Consider the following 19,630-nt stretch of genomic DNA (forward strand, 5'->3'; position numbering starts at 1 on the left):
AACAATAGATTTGACTAGTTTATGATAAAATTTGACAAATAGTTTCAATATTGATATTTACTTAAGAGCCTAAATGAATCAAAGTTGCATCCTCGAAAATAAATGAGATTTATGACTAAAAGTTGCAAAGAATGATATACCGATATCAACAAGAGCTAAGTTAAGTATTAACCACGCTAATGTCATTACTTAACCTCATTATGAAAATTAAATGGTTAAACCTCCTTCCGAAAAGGGTATTTTGAGAAGGACGTATATTAGATATAATTCACATTTAAATAATGACATTGCTACGCATCATTTTAAAATGAATGAGTTAGAGATTATAATCTCTTTCCATAAAGTTTAAGATATGAAACCTTTTTAAAATAGGTATTTTGAAACGATATGCTGGGAGCATATATGGTTTTATCTTAATAACTTGGCAAAGCAAAATATATTTCAATTCTTAAAATGTTTCGATTGAGTAGTCAATTGCGAAACATATGGAATTAAGTGGGAGTTGGAAATTATCATCTGAAGACATGAAATTTAGTGGGAGTAATCATCTTGTAAAAGTTTATAACTCATTACTCATTGAGAATGACGAGCTAATACTTTCTTTCACAAAGAAGTATTTGAGTTTTCAATTATGGATGAAAATGGACTATGATGAATCCAATCACATCATGAGATGTCGGATAGGTATTGAGATATACACATCGTATCAACGAGAAACGTAGGTTATTCATGTCAATGAAAATGGAATTGCCATTAGCAGTCATGGTCGTTCATTGAACCTAAGAATGGTTGATCACATGATTATTAGTTACTAATGTTTCCGCCATTAGAATAATCATGCACATGTCCAATAAGGAATCATATGCATAAGAGCATGATGAATCATTGGCAAGCCATAGAAGAATCGTCATGAATTCTCGAGGAGAATCCGATGAGCGATTTCAGTGTTGGACAGAACACTCTGTTATATGTCAAGAGGTTGCACATATTAAAGTTCGAACACGCGTAAGGATTTATGAAAATCCTAAGCTTTTCAAGCTAAAAGGAAAAATAAGAAGTTTGAAAGATACTTAGTTGAAGTAAGAAGTTACTCAAAACTAATATTTTCTAATATGCTAGGACCTGTGAGAAGTGCTAGGCTAATCATCTTGACAATTGTTGCAAGACTCTACAAAACATATACCTAGTACATTGTGAGTGGGTGGAGTACTTGACCAGTGCAAGTCATATCATCCACCACAAATTTGTTGGTTGTGTGATAAACAACCAGAAAGTTCTTTCAAGATAAAGAACCCAAACCGAGGTTGGGAACCTATATGTGTACTTGGTAAGGTTCATGCTATGAGAGATAACATGAATATAAGGGATAATGCAATATAAGAAGTTTGAACACATGGACACATGGTATGTTAAACTTCTATTGCAATCAACTAGTGTTTACACACTTACGATATGCATCACAAGGTTGTAATACGGTATTGACTACCCGAATGTGATGTCGACATATGTCGTTTGAGTTATTATTAACTCACCTTATACTTTGTTACATCCAAACGGGTTGTAGAGACAATTGAACCCCGTTAAAGTGAACACGGATTAGCATTGTATTCGCCCATAGTTACTTAGATGAGGTGACGTCTCGAAGTGACTAGAATGTGATGTGATTGATGGCAAGTTCAAGTTCCATGGAGTCATGTGTGATGACTAGTCGATCACATAGGCAGATTGTTAAGAACACCTTGTCGGGCCTTATGACAACTTATAGAGTTCTGGCAAATTTATATAGCCTGGTCGTGGCGAGAGCTACTATAGTATTCTAATGAGTCGATTCTTTTGACTAAAGACTATTCACCTAAGATGGCACAGTTTTAGATTAACTTTGATTTGTGTTACTACGACCTTCGTAAATGGGGTCAAATGGTCATATTTTGGGTTATGATGGCTGTGGCTAACCGAAGGGAATGAGTGCGATAGGAATTGTCCACCCCTAGTCAGGGTTATAACAATATCTCAGGGCCACTCGAGGAGTAATGAACTGGAAATGCGTGGCCACGCTCGGAAGACATCTATGGTAGATAAATCCGGTCAATCAGTTATTCTCCAGATCGAGGAAACCACTCTCGATATGATCACTTGCAAGTACGACCTGAAAGACACCTTGCATTGAGTGGGAGATAGTAATAGGACAAGAGAATTGGTGACGCACACTTGTCGAGGACAAGTGGGAGATTGTTGGAATATGTGTTCTCCGACAATAATGCGATCACAACTGTCGATCATGATGATCACATGTTTAAGTCTCATTTTAAGAATACAATTGGGAAGTAATATTTTACTGTCAACTGGTCCACGCATATCGGTAATGATTGGCTGACTAGATTTTGACATTACTTTAAATGCGACGGTGGTGATCAGTTGATCCCCTTAGGTCATACCTAAAGGGTAACACTCTTAATTGAATATTTAATTAATCGTATGACGATACGGGTTAATTAAATTACTTAAAATTGACGGACGATTTTGGAAGTAATATTTACGTGTCTCATTGTAATTTGATTAAATAAGATACGGTCTAAGTAATCGAATTGTTTTATTGCTTAGATGAAATTATTGTTTACGAAAACAATTGAACTGAATGAATAATTATTATAAATACAAGAAGTTGTGATTGGTAAATTATTTTGGTACAAGTAATTATGAATTACTAAGTCGATTTTGTATATGACGTATTTTTATTAATGCGTTGATTTTTAATATGTTAAAAATACATAACAATTTTACATGACGTGTAACATGTGACAAATTGACAAAGATAAAATGGCGTCCATTTTATCTCATATGGACCGAATAAGTGGGAGTTTTAGGATAAATATTATGTTGATTAATTAAGTGGAAAACATAATCATTCTTCCTAAACCTAGCCATGCAAACCTACTTTCTCTTGTGAAGAACACCTTGCTCATGCATTGGCCATCACCACCCCTCCCCTATCCGGTTTTATTAAGAGAAAACCATGGGTTTTTCTCTTTAAATTTTTACCTTATACACTACTTGAATACTAGTGTATTATTCATTCATTCACCATCAAAAATATAGAGTTTTTAGAGAGATAAAAATTCTTCTTCCTTCTCCTTCTCTTAACCGAAATTAAGAGACCTAAATAATTATTTTTGGGCCAATTTTATTCAAATTAATATGGTTCTAGTATCAATAATATTAATTTTATTAAGAGATTACCTTGGGTATTATTCCTTGGGAGGGATTCTATACTTGAATCCTTTGTTCTTCCATTTAAGGAGTGCTCAAGAACAAGTAACAAGGAGATCTTACTTGTGCCCAATAATCCGAAATATCAATGTAAGAATGATGATTTCTCTTTAATATTAACTTATGTTTGCTTGCATAAGATCTAATTAATTTTATGACTAAATTAATTTTGAAACATATATGAATATGTTGTAATAATGAGATATAGATTTCCAACACCTATATCTCTATATAGCTTGAAAATCTTAATAAGCTAAGAAACATATATACCTGATTGATAAACATGATAATGCGATCGTTGGAGTTGTAGAGGAGGTCTCCATGAATCTTCTACCTATGGAAGCCTACTCTCTCAAGCTTCTTACGTCGTGTGGGACGTAAAATCAGCGCTTCTCGGGAGGCAACCCGTGTTTTTGTTTGTAATTTTTTAAACAATTTACTGTTTTCGTAGAATTAGAGATAATTTCTCGACTAGTTGGTATTTTGAATTGCGATTTGTAGGTGTTTGAAGATGAGAAGAAGGCCATTTGGAGAGTTAGAACGCTACCCCAAGATGGAACCCCATTCGGGGTCATAACTTTTAATTTTCGAGACAAGAATGAGCATACGAAGCAAGAAAGTCAAACATGTGGAATCAGTCAACCCCGATCGGGGTCGTGGGTATCTCATTTTGTGTGTTTTATCGGGGTCGTGGGTATCTCATTTTATGTGTTTTAATTAAAACACGGGAAAATGCAAGTTCATCTCATTTGCTCTTCATTTGCACGACAGTACCACACTCTCCCTTCTTCTCTCTTTACTTCATTTAGCACCCTAAATCACACTCAAAACCTCTTCTAACATCAAGAATCAAAGGTTTGTTCATCCATTATCATCAACAAGTAAGTTTCTACTCTCTTTCTCTTTGATTTCATCCATTTAATCTTTTTAATTCCAATTTCTCAAACCCTAAATCAATTTGGGGGTTTTTTATTTTCCACTTGTTTATGCTAGGAATTGGTTTTATAGTGTTTTATTATTATTTGTTGGATGAATTAGTTCACTAATTTATTCTATTAAGCTTGATTTGGATGATTATATGCTTGTTTTGAGTTGAAATTCTTGTCTCAAATTTCAGAAATATAATGGCACCAAAAAAAAAAAGCAAGCAAGGTCTTTCTAAGAGAATGAGGAGTGCACCAGAGGCATCCCATGTTGCGGAGGATGTCAAAATTCAAGATGTACCGGAGAGGCATGACCGTTAAGTCCCGGATGTCATATTTGCATCGGAGGTTCAATGGAAAAACTTTAAATCTCTTCAAGCCAAGGGTATCAAATGTAATCCCCTATAAAATCTAGTGCAAAACAGTGGTGGAAACACTGTCGAATGGGATTAAATACACACAGATAAAAGTACTAACTGTTACAAATTGAGAACGTATAAAATTCTCAAGGATAAAATTAAATGGTTAAGTCTAAACAAATGCCACTTTTATATAAAGGGCGAAAATAAAGAAAACCTCCAAAAGTGTTCATGACTAAAACCATAAAAGAAAGTAGAAAAACAAAGTAGGATCTGCAAACTACTCGCTAGCTGACACAGAAATCCCGATCAATGCTAACACTGTCATGTTATAAACATAACAGCCACAATTAGTGGGGAGTAACTCGACGTTCTCCCAGCCATATCACATGATATAAATGTTACAGAAGCAATAATATATCCAAAATAGATTGAAATATCAAAACATATGCAACGTAAATAAATTACCAAACTCACGCTTAAGATGAACGTGCTGCATGCTTAAAAGCAAAATTCCTCAAATGACAGAATGGAAATAATAAAGTTCGGGCTAGATTTTTACTCTAGCTATACTCCTTGACACCGCAACATCTTACACTAGTTTCGGAAACCCAGTATCACGCAAAGGTAACCAACTCCAAGTTCACTCACTAGACAACAAGCTATAATAGGACATGTCTTACCACGCAGTGCAAAGTCCTAGTCTAAGTACATGTACATGACTCTATGACAATCTGTACCGCCCGGAGGATACCCAATCATATAGCTATATAAGAACCCGTATGCCTTAGTTCATTATTCTTTGCCCATAATTTAATTATTCCAAACTTAAAATATCCCAAAGATAGTCTATTATTCAAAGTATATTATTTCAAAGGTTCGTAAGTGAACTACACTTTTATTTCTTCAAAACAGGAAGCTTAGACTTCACTTTCAAACTTATAAAATAAATTCAAGGACTTTAAAATAGATAAGTCACTATAATTAAAACTTAAAACTATCAAATGACTTAAAATACTTTATTAAAGATATATTATTTAGGCCTTAATGAGATGGAGATCTAAAACAGTTTCTAAAACAGAACAGCAGCACCATAAAATTCATAATTAAATACAGTAAAATTGAAATGATGCAACGCCAACTCTAATGGTGTCCTGTAGCTCGTGGCTACAAATTTCATTTTAAAAACAACTTAAAAGGACGAAAGTATCCGGGTCTAAAAATTCATTTCTAAAAACTGTCAGAAAACGTCACCCATAATGTTTCAGTTCATAAATCCAATTTTATAAAATATTTTAAGGCAAGGAAAAATTTTAAACATAACTAGACATTATAAAATTTCTGTGAGAAAAAGATTAGCCACTGTATCAAAAGGAAATTATATTTTAAAAATGAAAGTTTGAGCAAAAGTCAGAATAGCGGTTTATAGGCGACTTGTTCACAAATAATTTATTCTGAACAAAACTTTTATCAGAATTTGATGAAAATTTTTTTGCAGACACTAGACTTGAATATAAAAAAAGTCTCCTTTCAACATTTTTGCAAATTCGAAATAAAAATAGCCGATATTATTTTTACAAACAGACTATCAAATTTGACATATTTTACGACGGTTTTCACCAAAACTTGTAAAATGCTTATCAAATCGAAAACAGGGTTTCACGACCTAAAATTTAATACAGACCTCAATATACAGTGTCTCGTCCACATATTAAAAGTTTGAGAATTAATATTATGATTATTATTTTAAATATAATTAAAACAGTTCAGCAACACTATAATCGTAAAAACCATATTAACACTATAAAATCCGAAATAAATGCTTTTTGATAAAAATAAAATTCAGTAAAATTCATGCCATCCCTAAAACATATATGCAGGCCAGAAATATCATTTTCATAAATATCCTCAAATTTCCTAATACATGCAACTACAACAAATACATCTTCCGACATCGAGTAACGCCGATGTTACCTTATTTGTCAAGATCCGAATCAACAAAATACTCGTCTGCGTCGGATTCCTCTTGATAGCCTACAAAAACAAAGATAAACTCATATGAATTAACATATGATTCATAGGTTATGAAAATCTAATGATAAAACTACAAGAGTAATAGAATTACCGTTAGAATAAGACTAATAACGATCAAATCAGAGCAAGGTTGTCGAAGAAACTATAGTGATTGAGAGCAATATCTCACTACACAAAGGAAGGAGAGAATTAGTTTTTTTTTTCTTTTTTTTGAAAGACTAATGAATGTGGACAAATGATGTAAAATAAGAAAATTATAAAGGAGTAAGAAGTGTAACAACATATCCTTTATTAGCTCAACAAACCACGACCAAACAAACCATATGTGACTAAGTCTCATATTATTTAATTTAAGAAAAAAAAATGATTGGCTAATCATACTTAACAAATTTATAATTACTTGTGGTGCAAACACACGCACCAACTAAACCCAAATTGGCTTTTTCGGAAAATGAAATGTTAAAATGTTCATTTATATAAAAGTCAGGTCCGTAAATAAAATCGGACTGAAATAAGACTTAAAATGAAATTAATTAACGATATAAACAAAAACCGAGAAACTAGAAATTAAAATTAAATCTCTTAAATAAAAATAAAATAAATGAGATTAGAAAATAGCGGGTGTTACAACCTCCCCCACTAAAAAAAGTTTCTTCTTCGAAACTTGAAACTAGAAAAACAAGCTTTAAAGAACAAAGACTTTTTAACACACATTTCAACTGACAAATAGATTCGAAGAGTCATCGTTGAGGTCAAAACAATCCATAAACCAGTTTTCAAAATCAAACAATTAGAAACTACTTGTCTCTTCTCATGGAGCGATAGAATAGCCGCCGCGAACAAGAATTCTACCGTCCAAGATAAAGGCAAGTTAACATTTGAAAAATCAAATCTTAAAACAAAACATTAGCAAGTACCGAACTGATCATTAGACGTCTTTATTGACAAGTCCTAGCATCCAACCAATGTCGAAATCCAAAAGAAGATGTGTAAATTTTACTTGAAAACCTTAGGACAAATCCAATGTGTAAACACCATATAACTTTTGAATGATTTAAATACTAACCACGAGTACTAAATACAAAAGTGATGTTTAAAGTTTGGAATCCTAATTCAAGAATGTTAAAATTTTCAAGATAGTCAAAATTTATAATTGCCAAAACTTTTGTATAAACGAAAATATTCTAGGAGGAAGGTTAACGACAAGTCCAAACTAAAAGTTTTTAACTCAAGTAAGGGTCAAGAAAGTTGATAGGAGCTGGAGCAATCAGATAGATGCTCGAGATAAGAAGAAGAATGTAAGCATTCAAGAGCCATACAAAGCTCTCTCGAGAATTATAGAAGAAGTTAATCATCTCGAGATTCTTGGCACAACTCCTCAATGAAATCCAAGCTTTCCTATTTCCATCGGGACCAATCCCAAGCCTATACTACTAACACCAAGCAACTAAGTTGACAAGCTCATAGTTTCCAAACTTCTTAGTCTATATCCTCTAAGATTATCAATAGATACAACGTCCATCACAAAACCTTACATCCGCCTCCCAAAACATTATGGTAAGAATCCATCAATCAGTTCAAAACCCAAACTTACTAACCAAAATTTCACAGGTTATCAAAACATGACTAGTCCAGACAACTGATAAGACTCCTTAAAACAGTTCAAAACTCATCAAGCCTGCACTCGAGGCATACTTTAAACCCAAAATAGTCAAAATAAGACATACCATAGTCAAAGGATCCTGCTCTTTCGAAATTACAAACAAAGCAACGGGTTACTAAACTCATAAGGCTCCTCAAGATATGGAATACCAAACAAAGTCCACCATATGACAATGTTATTCAATCAAGCTAAGGTGTCATACGAGTTTATCAAATTTCCAATCATAACACTACAACAATTTGGAGGTTATAAACTCAACTAAGCCATAATATCCATGGTCTAAGGTTCTCAAATCAAAAAATTCCTTAAATGTAATTTACCCAAAAATATTACTCAAGCATTACCTTTACAAAGGTTAAGACATTAGGATACGATAGATATACACAACCCTTAACCCCAAGTTCATAAATTCCTCAAATCAACATAAGCAATCCAAACTGCGACTGCGTAAGGACACTCCTTGTTCTTAAGGTTAACACTAATCAAACCCAATATAGTAAAGACAGATAACCAAAGGTTCATAGGTTATAACCTTACATCAAAACTCAACGATCTACATCCATAAGAATCGAAACTGAGATTACTCTAGGTTAACCAATAAAGATACACGGCTACTATCAAAGCCTCAATTACTTCTAGTGTCCAAAATATGCAAGCTACCTATACTTCAAGGCCAACATCAAAGCTAAAATCCTAACTCCATAAACCATCAATCACCATTCAAGTTAATCTTTAAGGAAAAAAAAAAACTCTTAGATTAGGCATGAAAGGCAGAACTTACTAACCCCAACCATAAGATACAAGGCTTCACTAAACCTCAACGCACTTAACTTCTATCATAGTTCACCACGAAAGGGGTCTGTTTAACTAACGAATCTCAAGAGACTAGATAGCAAGGTGGAGAAATCACAAAGGATTCATTCGCCAGAATAGGGGATAAAGATTTGTAAGAAGGTCAAGAGAAGCAACTTAGGCTGAAGAGAGTGAGGGAAGAAGAACGATGATCGCAGACTAACTAGGTCTGAGACTAGAGAATGAATCTTCAAGCCCCCAGGATTGCAAGGGAGTTAACCGGATCACTCCATCTTCTTGTAGAGAACAAACACACAAGTCTTGGGTCGCTCCATCCGAAGGATCCACAGTGTAATAACCTCTGGGCCTACTACATCGTCATGAAATTTGAGTTTACTCCTCATCATCTAGTCCTTAGCTTGAGCAAAACTGAATCCGGTGAAAACACCATTGTATCTTCCTTGTGGAATCAAGTTCTTCACGCAGTCAGCTAGGTTATTGAGAAGGTTCCATATCGCCATATTGATCGCGTTCCGGTCAAGAGAAGTATCATGTCCACGTCCACATTTGTTCATATTCTTCGTCGGAGAAATAAAACATAGATTCAATGCTAGTCACTGATTTTGCAGGAACACATAGACTAACATCCAAGTCCTTATATTTTCTACCCATCTCTCACTAAATCATTTATTTGGTCAAATCTTTTATTAGGCATATTCCTAAAGATCAATGTGTGAGCGTCGGGAGCAGTGATTCTCTGATACCAACTATAATCCCCTATAAAATCTAGTGCAAAACAATGGCGGAAACACTGTCGAATGGGATTAAATACACAAAGTAAAAGCACTAACTGTTATAAATTGAGAATGTATAAAATTCTCAAGGATAAAATTAAATGGTTAAGTCTAATTAAATGCCACTTTTATAAAAAGGGCGAAAATAAAGAAAACCTCCAAAAGTGTTCAAGACTAAAACCATAAAAGAAAGTAGAAAAACAAAGTAAGATCTGCAAACTACTCGCTAGCTCACACAGAAATCCCCAGTAAAGGTAACACATGTCATGTTATAAACATAACAGCCACAATCAGTGGGGAGTAACTCGACGTTCTCCCAGCCATATCATATGATATAAATGTTACTGAAGCAATAAAATATCAAAAATAGATTGAAATATCAAAACATATGTAATGAAAATAAATTACCAAACTCACGCTTAAGATAAACGTGTTGCATGCTTAAAAGCAAAATTCCACAAATGAAAGAATGGAAATAATACAGTTAAGGCCAGATTTTCACTTTAGCTATACTCCTTGACACCGCAGCATCTTACACTAGTTTCAGGAACCCAGTGTCACGCAAAGGTAACCAACTCCAAGTTCACTCACTAGACAACAAGCTATAATAGGACACGTCTTACCACGCAGTGCAAAGTCTTAGTCTAAGTACATGTACATGACTCTATGACAATCTGTACCGCCCGTAGGATACCCAATGATATAGCTCTATAAGAACCCGTATACCTTAGTTCATTATTATTTGCCCTTACTTTAATTACTCCAAACTTAATATATCCCAAAGATAGTCTCTTATTCAAAGTATATTATTTCAAAGGTTCGTAAGTGAACTACACTTTTATTTCTTCAAAACAGGAAGCTTAAACTTCACTTTCAAAAGCATAAAATAACAAAGACTTTAAAATAGATAAGTCACTGTAATTAAAACTTAAAACTATGAAATGACTTAAAATACTTTAGTAAAGATATATTATTTATGCCTTAATGAGACGGAGATCGAAAACAGTTTCTAAAACAGAACAGCAGTACAGTAAAATTCATAATTAAATACAGAAAAATTGAAATGACGCAAGGCTAACTCAAATGGTTTTCTTTAGCTCTTGGATACAACTTTCATTTTAAGACCAACTTCAAAGGACGAAAGAATCCGGGGTTTTAAAATTCATTTCTAAAATCTGTCAGAAAACGTCACCCATAATGTTTCAGTTTATAAATCCACTTTTAGACAACATTCTAAGGCAGGGAAAAATTTTAAACATAACAAGCCATTATAATGTTTCTGTGAGAAAAACATTAGCCACTGTATCAAAAGGAAAATATATTTTACAAACGAAACTTTGAGCAAAAGTCAGAATCGCGGTTTACAGGCGACCTGTTCACAAATAATTCATTCTGAACTAACAGTTCGTCGGAATTTGATGAAATGTTTTGTGGATACTCTAGACGTGAAAATAACAGGAGTCTCTTTTCAACATTTTTGTAAATTCGAAATAAAAACAACCGATATTATTTTTACAAACAAACAGTCAGATTTGACAGATTTTACGACGGTTTTCTCCAAAACTTTAATACACACCTCAATATATAGGGTTTTGGCCATATATTAAAATTTCGAGAATTAATATTATGATTTAGTATTTTAAATATAATTAAAACAGTTCAGCAACACTATAATCGTAAAAACCATATTAACACTATTAAATCGGAAATAAATGTTTTTTTACCAAAATAAAATTCAGGAAAATTCATCTCATCCCTACAACATATATGCAGGCCAGAAATATCATTTTCATAAATATCTTAAAATTTCCTAATACATGCAACTACAACAAATACTCTTGTGACATCGAGTAACGTCGAAGTTACCTTATTTGTCAAGATCCGAATCAACAAAATACTCGTCTGTGTCGGAGTCCGCTTGATAGCCTACAAAAATAAAGATAAACTCATATGAATTAACATATGAATCATAGGTTATGAATATCTAATGATAAAACTATAAGAGTAATAGAGTTACCCTTAGCCCAAATTGGCTTTTTCAGAAAATGAAATGTTAAAATGATCATTTATATAAAAGTTAGGTCCTTAAATAAAATCGGACTGAAATAAGACTTAAAACGAAATTAATTAACGATTTAAATAAAAATCGATAAACTAGAAATTAAAATTAAATCTCTTAAATAAAAATAAAATAAATGAGATTAGAAAATAGTTGGTGTTACATCAAAGCTACTAAATTTATTAATCATACCTCTTTGAAGAACATTGGTCTAGACAAACATGTGAAATCTTTGTTTAAGGTCTAGATATGAAGTTTGCCTACACCATGAACTATAGGACCTTTCCCGAACTCACCCTTGAGTTATTGAGTTCCTTTGAATTTCATAAGTCGAAAAAGAAAGACTTTGTTTATGGTGTTAGTTTGCGGTTATTCAATGTTGATTATAGGATGACTCTAGGTGAATTTGCGGAAATTTTTAGCTCAAAACATGAGATGTTGCATATAGAGTCACCCGAGCATTATAATCCAAGGAATACATGGAATGCTATTTTCCACCGCCCCTTTGTAGATTGGAATCATGTGCCTCACCAATACATTCACTACCCCGCCATTCGCATATGGCAACGCTTCATGGGTTGGACCTTTTTGGGTAGGAATGTGCCTCATTCGGTGAGGATGTTGGAGGTGGAAATTTTGGGTGCTTATCTTAATGTTGATGGTGATGAGAAATGGAGAATTAATCTCCTCTATCACTTGTTAACTTGACCAAACAATGCAACTAATCCACTAGCTCCATTGTGACGGGTGGGTTGATAACTAGGACAACTACAAAGTTTCGCCGTTTTAATCAAGAGACTACCCATTTGCGACCTTTTCTTTCAACGGGGGAGGCGGGTTATGAACTTGATTATGATTATTTTCTTTCATTGAATTGGTTTAGAAATGCTCACAACAACATGATTTGGAAAATTGGTAAGAACGATTCTATTAGTCTTCCGGGTGATGTTTCTAAACTTAAAGATACTGTCCACACCAAACCTCGCCGTGAGGGTACCCCGTTTGAAAGACCTACCTATCTCTTGACTCTAGGAGCGGAGACACCCAATGCCCCTACACTTGAGCGTCATGAAAGATATAATACCATGTTTTTCTAAATCCTGTTACTCGGCTGAAATGGGCTTTTCTGGCCGAGTAATGCGTCGCGTGTTTCTGGTCAGGCTACTGTCCAGGAATACTCGGCCGAGTATGGTAATACTGGACTGATTAAGGGTTACTCGGCTGAGTATTCTCAATACTCGGCGGAGAATCCGGTCTCACGGGAATTATTTCCGCGATTTGATTAAAGATGATTAGAGTTATAAATTACGATTAACAGTTTCACTTTTCATTTTTACCAAAACTTAAAACATTTCTATGTTCTATAATCATCTCTAATCTCTCCCAAGATCGTTGATTGTTCGTGATTCATTGTTCATTTCTCTCTTGCGTCGATTGGGTTGGTAAGTCACTAGTTTTACACCTTTTGTCACTTTTGTCTTTTAGGGTTTACCCTAGTATTGGGAATTAGGGAAAAGGGATGTTTTGCATATTGTAATTGGATTATTTTCATTGTTGTTAGGTGGAGAATTTGTAGAAGAGAAATTCTAGCTTTCCTTGTTGACTCGTAATCAGATCTGTGCTAAGGTAGGGTTTCCCTACTTAGTTGATTGCATAATTGATTTAAGATGTGACTTTGTGATTTAATTGATATGATTAGTATTGTTGTTGATTGTATTCTGGAGTATTGGAGTTATGGTGGGTTGACTATGATTGTGAGGTGCGTCCTCGGCTGAGTGGAGTCACTTGCGGGAATGGTTTCACGCCCTTGATTCGCCCCTTGTGGAACCCGCCACAAGAGAGGTTGTGCACATTAAGGAACATGGGTTAATGCTCTTTGCAATGAGCGGGGCTTAGGTGGGGCAAGGCTCCAGTCCGCCACTGGCGGTGTGGATTATCTGTCGCGGCAGTAATCTGGCAGGACTACACACTTAAGTGTGTAGTCAGTTATGAGACATGATTAAGAATGGAGAATGGGTGTGGAATGGTTGAAATAGTTATTGTTGTATTTTGCTTATCTTAATTATCCAGTGAACTGACCCCGTTGTTGTTTTTTAAATCTGTGGTGATCCATTCGGGGATGGTGAGCAGATTGTGACAGGTGATGGTTGTTTTAGCTACGGGGACGAGATAGGATGTCATCACTTCAAGTCTAGCTTCCGCTGTTACGAGTTTAGCTGTTTTGGTTTCAGTTGTATTGAGATTCATTTACACTTTCTTTTGGATTTACCTTAAGACAATGTAATCGTTAACTTTATACTTTAATAAATGTTTTGGAATGGTTACTTTTGATATAGTAGCCTCGGGTAACCGAGATGGTAACAGCTTCTCATGCTAGAGTAAGGCACCTTGGTATGTGGGGTTGTTACAAAGTGGTATCAGAAAGATAATTCAGGAACCTAAAACCAATGAAGCCAATGAACATAGGGAGTCTAAATAAAATGAACCCGGGTAGGAGTTGTTTGGAGCTACCGCAAAGACTTGGGAGACGTCCCGAAGTCGCACTGAGGCCCATACAATTTCGAGCTAGTCAACTTGGGGTTGTCTTGGGAATCATTGTATGTTTGAAGTAATATGTGTTGCACTCGTAGCTGTGATTTTGTGAAGTTGTTGGATGAAATGAGAAAAGTGAATTGTGTATCTTGAACATGGTAGTAGTTGAATATGATGTATGATTTATTGTTTGGCTTTGAAAGGGTAGTAAAGTGTTGGGAGTATCCTATTACATGTTTAAGTATATTTCCCGTAATTAGATAGCTCATTTTTTGCATAACTTGGCCGAGCAGGGCGGGTACTCGACCGAGTAGGGGATACTCGGCCGAGTAACCAAGCACTCGACCGAGTGAACATTTGTGTATATGAAGCAGTAGCTGCTGGTTGTGATCACTCGACCGAGTAAGTGGGGTACTCGACCGAGTGAGGCATACTCAACAGAGTATGTTTTATGTGTTTTTGAGGTTGGCTAATGGAGTGGAATACTCGGCCGAGTAGTCTTATTACTCGACCGAGTAGTCCTTACTCGACCGAGTATTTCACAGTACTCGGCCGAGTACATCTTTGGTGGAGGGTTTAGTTTTTTTTGAGCCGTAGGCTATGTGCTTACGTTTCCTTGGTTATATCTGCTTAAAATTCCACCAAAGAGGTTAGCAGCTTACATTCAAGCTACCGAGACGATGGTGGATGAGATTGCCCGTATGATTGAGTAGCAAGATGCGCTCATGGAGGCACTCAAGAACGTGGGTAAGGGCAACGAGAAACTGATGGACACATCCCAACTGAGCACCACCATTTCTCGCTTCCAACCATCTACTTATGAGGGCACTAGTGAACCAAAGTTGCTCGATAACTGGCACTACGAGATATAGAGTCTTCTAGAGGTTGTAAAGTGTCCAGCGGAGATAGCGGTAGAATAGGGATATGATGATATACCGTGGGCAGGCTTCAAGAGCGCTATGAGGGAGCATTTTGTGCCGGAGCACATCCGTCACAATATGAGAGCTGATTTTGATTCTTTCAGCATGGCTGATGATATGACTGTCCCTGAGTATTAGTACCAGTTCCTAGATTTGTCACGCTACGCAAAGGATATGCAGTTGGGTCAACGGGGTTTAACTCTTCGCTTTGAAAAGTGTTGGCACCAAAGATCATAGATAGACTACCAGATGGGGTACTCACCGATATGAACGAGGTATATGCACGAGCTGGGCATGCTGAGAGGTTCATGGACTTGGCCAAGGAGGCTAAGGAAAGGAATGCTTAGAAGACAAAGGCGAAGAGTGAGAGTGGCAACCAGTCGGGCCACAAGAGGGGCAAATCACGGTCAGTCTAGGGCTTTTTCTGGAGGGTTTGGTTATGCAGGGGGATCTCGGGCTTGGGGAAGAGGAGGTGGTCGGAGTACTAATGACAACTCCAACCTTACCTGCTTCAACTGTGGCGGAGTGGGTCATAAGAGGCATGAGTGCACCAGTGCTAGAGGAGGAGGAGGCTTTCCAGGGACTTATCGGGGGAACTTTTCTCAGGCTCCAAGCCAAAGCTTTGCTAGCAACATGCCATTTGGGTCGTGGCGCAATCGTGGAGGGCATAATAACAACAATGGCGGCTATAACCGCAACAATAGAGGGTCCTATCAGCGTCCGAACAAAAGTGTGACACAGAATTCGGCAGCCAAGCCGACTACTTCGAATACCACGGTCCAGGGCGGAGGTCAGAAAAGCAGTGGGAAGCTCTTTATGATGGGAAAACAGGAGGTGGAGAATGATCCTCGTGTTTTTACCGGTACATTTCTTGTTCATAGTACGCCATCTTTCATCCTGTTTGATTTGGGGGCAACCCACTCTTTTGTGTGTAGGAGTCATGCCTTAGGGATGGGTATGGGAGAGTATGAACTCGTAAAAGATAGTGTGTTTATACCTTCTGGGTAGTCAGTGTCTTGTTCTAAGTTGTATAGAGGTGTGTCCATGTTGGTGGGGGAGGTAGACTTACCAGTCAACTTGTTAGAGTTTCCTATGGATTGGTTTGAGGCCATCGTCGAGATGGGCTGGTTGGCAACTATGACGCTAGGATAGATTGCAGACAAAAGAGTATCTCTAAAGGGGCATAAGGGGGTCAGGCTATCATATAGGGGGTTCGTAGTGAGACCAAAGTGTAAGTTTATCACAGTAAGGACTTTAAAGTCATGTTTAAGAAAGAAGTGTCCTTTGATCCTTTGCCAAGTGAGAGATATGCGTGTGGAGGAGCCGTCGACGTCTGATATACCTGTGGTTGGGGAGTTTAGTGATGTTTCTCCAGATGACATATCGGGGATACCACCTAAGAGAGATATCGACTTCAATTTTGAGCTCAAACCAGGGATGGGACCTATATCTAAAACACCGTACCGTATGGGGCCTAAATATTTAGAAGAGTTGAAGAAGCAGCTGAATGACCTGTTAGACAAAGGGTATATTTGGCCTAGTGTGTCACCGTGAGGAGCACCAGTGTTGTTTGTGAAAAAGAAAGATGGGATCATGAGGCTATGCATCGACTATAGGGAGCTGAATCATGTCACGATTAAGAACAAGTATCCTTTGCCAAGGATTGATAATCTTTTTGACCAGCTGAGTGGCGTAGGGGTGTTTTCTAAGATCGATTTGAGGTCGGGTTATCATTAGTTTAGGATAGAAGATGAGGATATTCCTAAGACTGCTTTTTGGTCATGATATAGTCACCATAAGTATGTAGTGATGCCTTTTGGGTTGACGAATGCACCAGCAGTTTTCATGGATCTTATGAACCGGATTTTCAGCCCGTTCTAGGATAGGTTTGTGGTCATGTTCATCGATAAGATCTTGGTCTACTCTAAGACTAAGGAGGAGCACGAGGAGCATCTGAGGTTAGTTCTGCAGACTTTGCGAGATAACCAGTTATATGCCAAGCTATCTAAGTGCGAGTTTTGGTTAGACAAAGTGGCTTTTCTGGGTCATGTGATATCTAAGGAGGGTGTGTTGGTGGATCCTAGTAAGATTGAGGCAGTGACTATGTGGGAATCACCGAAGAATGTTGCTGAGATTTGGAGTTTCTTGGGTTTAGCTGGCTACTATAGGAGGTTCGTGAAAGACTTTTCTAAGGTCGCGAGACCTATGACAGCGTTGATGCGGAAAGAGACCATATTTCGTTGGGATGAGAGTTGTGAGATGTAATACCCCATAGTTATAAGACCTGTACTCGGTCGAGTAAACAGAGTACTCGACCGAGTTAAACCTACTCGGCCGAGTAAGGGACCAAGTGAGCCTGCAAAGTTGTTAATAACCCCTAATTTGTAGGCCACTCGATCGAGTGGAGGTTCACTCGATCGAGTGGAGCCGCCACTCGACCGAGTGAACCGAGCCCTCGACCAAGTGCTACGGGAACCGCCGAGTTTTCACGCGTGGGCTTTTCTTTTAATGGACCTTGTCATATATATACCTTATTTTTCAGATTTCTCCCATTTCCAAACCCTATTTCCTTCTCTCCAAAACCCTCCTACCTCTCTCTACAATCCCTACTTCTCAATATCCTAGATCTAAAACTATGGGTGAAGATTTTGGAAGATTCATTCACATAGTTTTCTTCCTTGTCACTTGGTGAGTCTTATACTACCTTTTTCCCTTTAATTTGGATAATTCGTTTTTAAGACTAAACCCTCGAATTTAGAGGTTTTTAATGGGTGTTGTTAATTAGTGTTTTAATTAGTATTAGGAGTAAATAGTGGGTAATAATAAAGGGTTAATTAGTAGTATTAGTTGTTGTAGGATATTTTGTGATAGTTGTTATGCTATTATGTAGGATGAGACGGTCTTATGATATGGATGCTTGGTGGTTTCGGATTTGCTTGTGAAGAATGCTAAAAGGTAGGTTAATCCTACTCAGTTTCAATATGCATTTGAGTTGTCATGTGAGTCGCGTTTTAGCGGTTATTGCATTATAACATGATATCGGTTAAGATGATTGGATGATTCGGTAATTGACATATTGTGTGGTATCCTACATCATCATATTTGTCATATATGTTGGATAATATGAGGTTGTGTTTGTTAGTTGTTGTTGAGGAGATGGGAGACGGTTGGGAGACCGTCTTCCGCTTGGGTCGCCTCTTGGAGCTTTCCCACTCCAAGAGGGATTTGCACATTAATGACGTGAGTTTGAAGGGACACGTGTGGTTGAGACACGATGTCTGGCAGGGGATCCGGTTGGCTTTCGGACACGGTACGTCTGGGCGTATCCCGGTACCTGTTGTGGTTATCGGTATATCTGGGCGTGTCCCGGTACCAGTTCTGGTTGATGGTATGTCTGGGCGTGTCCCACTACCAGTGTGGTTTTCGGTATGTCTGGGCGTGTCCTGGTACCGGAGCGGTAGTTGTGTGATATCATGTTATTCATATCATAGTCATGTTGTATGTTCACACACTGGAGTCGTTGTCACACTTTATTGATTTATTGAAACTGACGTTTGTTTGTCTGTGTCTTGTCACCTATCTCTTTTAGGGTGGCCTGTGTCGATCCATATGATATCTTTAGGTCATATGGAGAGCAAGTTATGTTCAGGTTGTTTGGATAGTACGCGGGAGACAGGACGAGCTTGATGATATCACGAGACGATCTAGTTGGCTAAAAGGGTATAGATGTCACGAGTTATATTTTATTTATCCATTCGTTTACGTTTATGTAAATTATTAAACATTACATTAATTAAATATTCTTTGATTGAAGTTTTGAAACCCTACCTCGGGAAACCGAGATGGTAACACTCCAATTATCTTGGCCGGATAGTTGGAGTGTTACATGAGACGGCGTTCCAAACCTTAAAGGAGCGTTTGACCACAGCTCCTATTCTAGCTCTACCCGAGGGAACTGAGAACTTTGAAGTATATATCAATGCTTCAAAGAATGGTTTGGGTTGTGTTTTGATGCAGAATGGAAAAGTTATAGCTTATGCGTCGAGGCAGCTGAAGCCGTATGAGGAGAACTATCCTACTCATGATTTGGAGCTGGGTGTAGTTATTTTTGCTCTGAAGATTTGGAGGCACTATCTGTTGGGGTTGGTGTCCTTAACAGTTAGTGCAAGGACTTACAAACCTCTAAAAGGATCAAAGGGCATACTTTTGGTATTATTATCAGATGATCCACGTTTATCAATAACGGTTGGCTTGCTAGATAAGTTTGACGTTATTGTCATACAGATG

Source organism: Silene latifolia, chromosome Y (assembly GCF_048544455.1).
Source record: "Silene latifolia isolate original U9 population chromosome Y, ASM4854445v1, whole genome shotgun sequence".
NCBI classification, from domain to species: Eukaryota; Viridiplantae; Streptophyta; class Magnoliopsida; order Caryophyllales; family Caryophyllaceae; genus Silene; species Silene latifolia.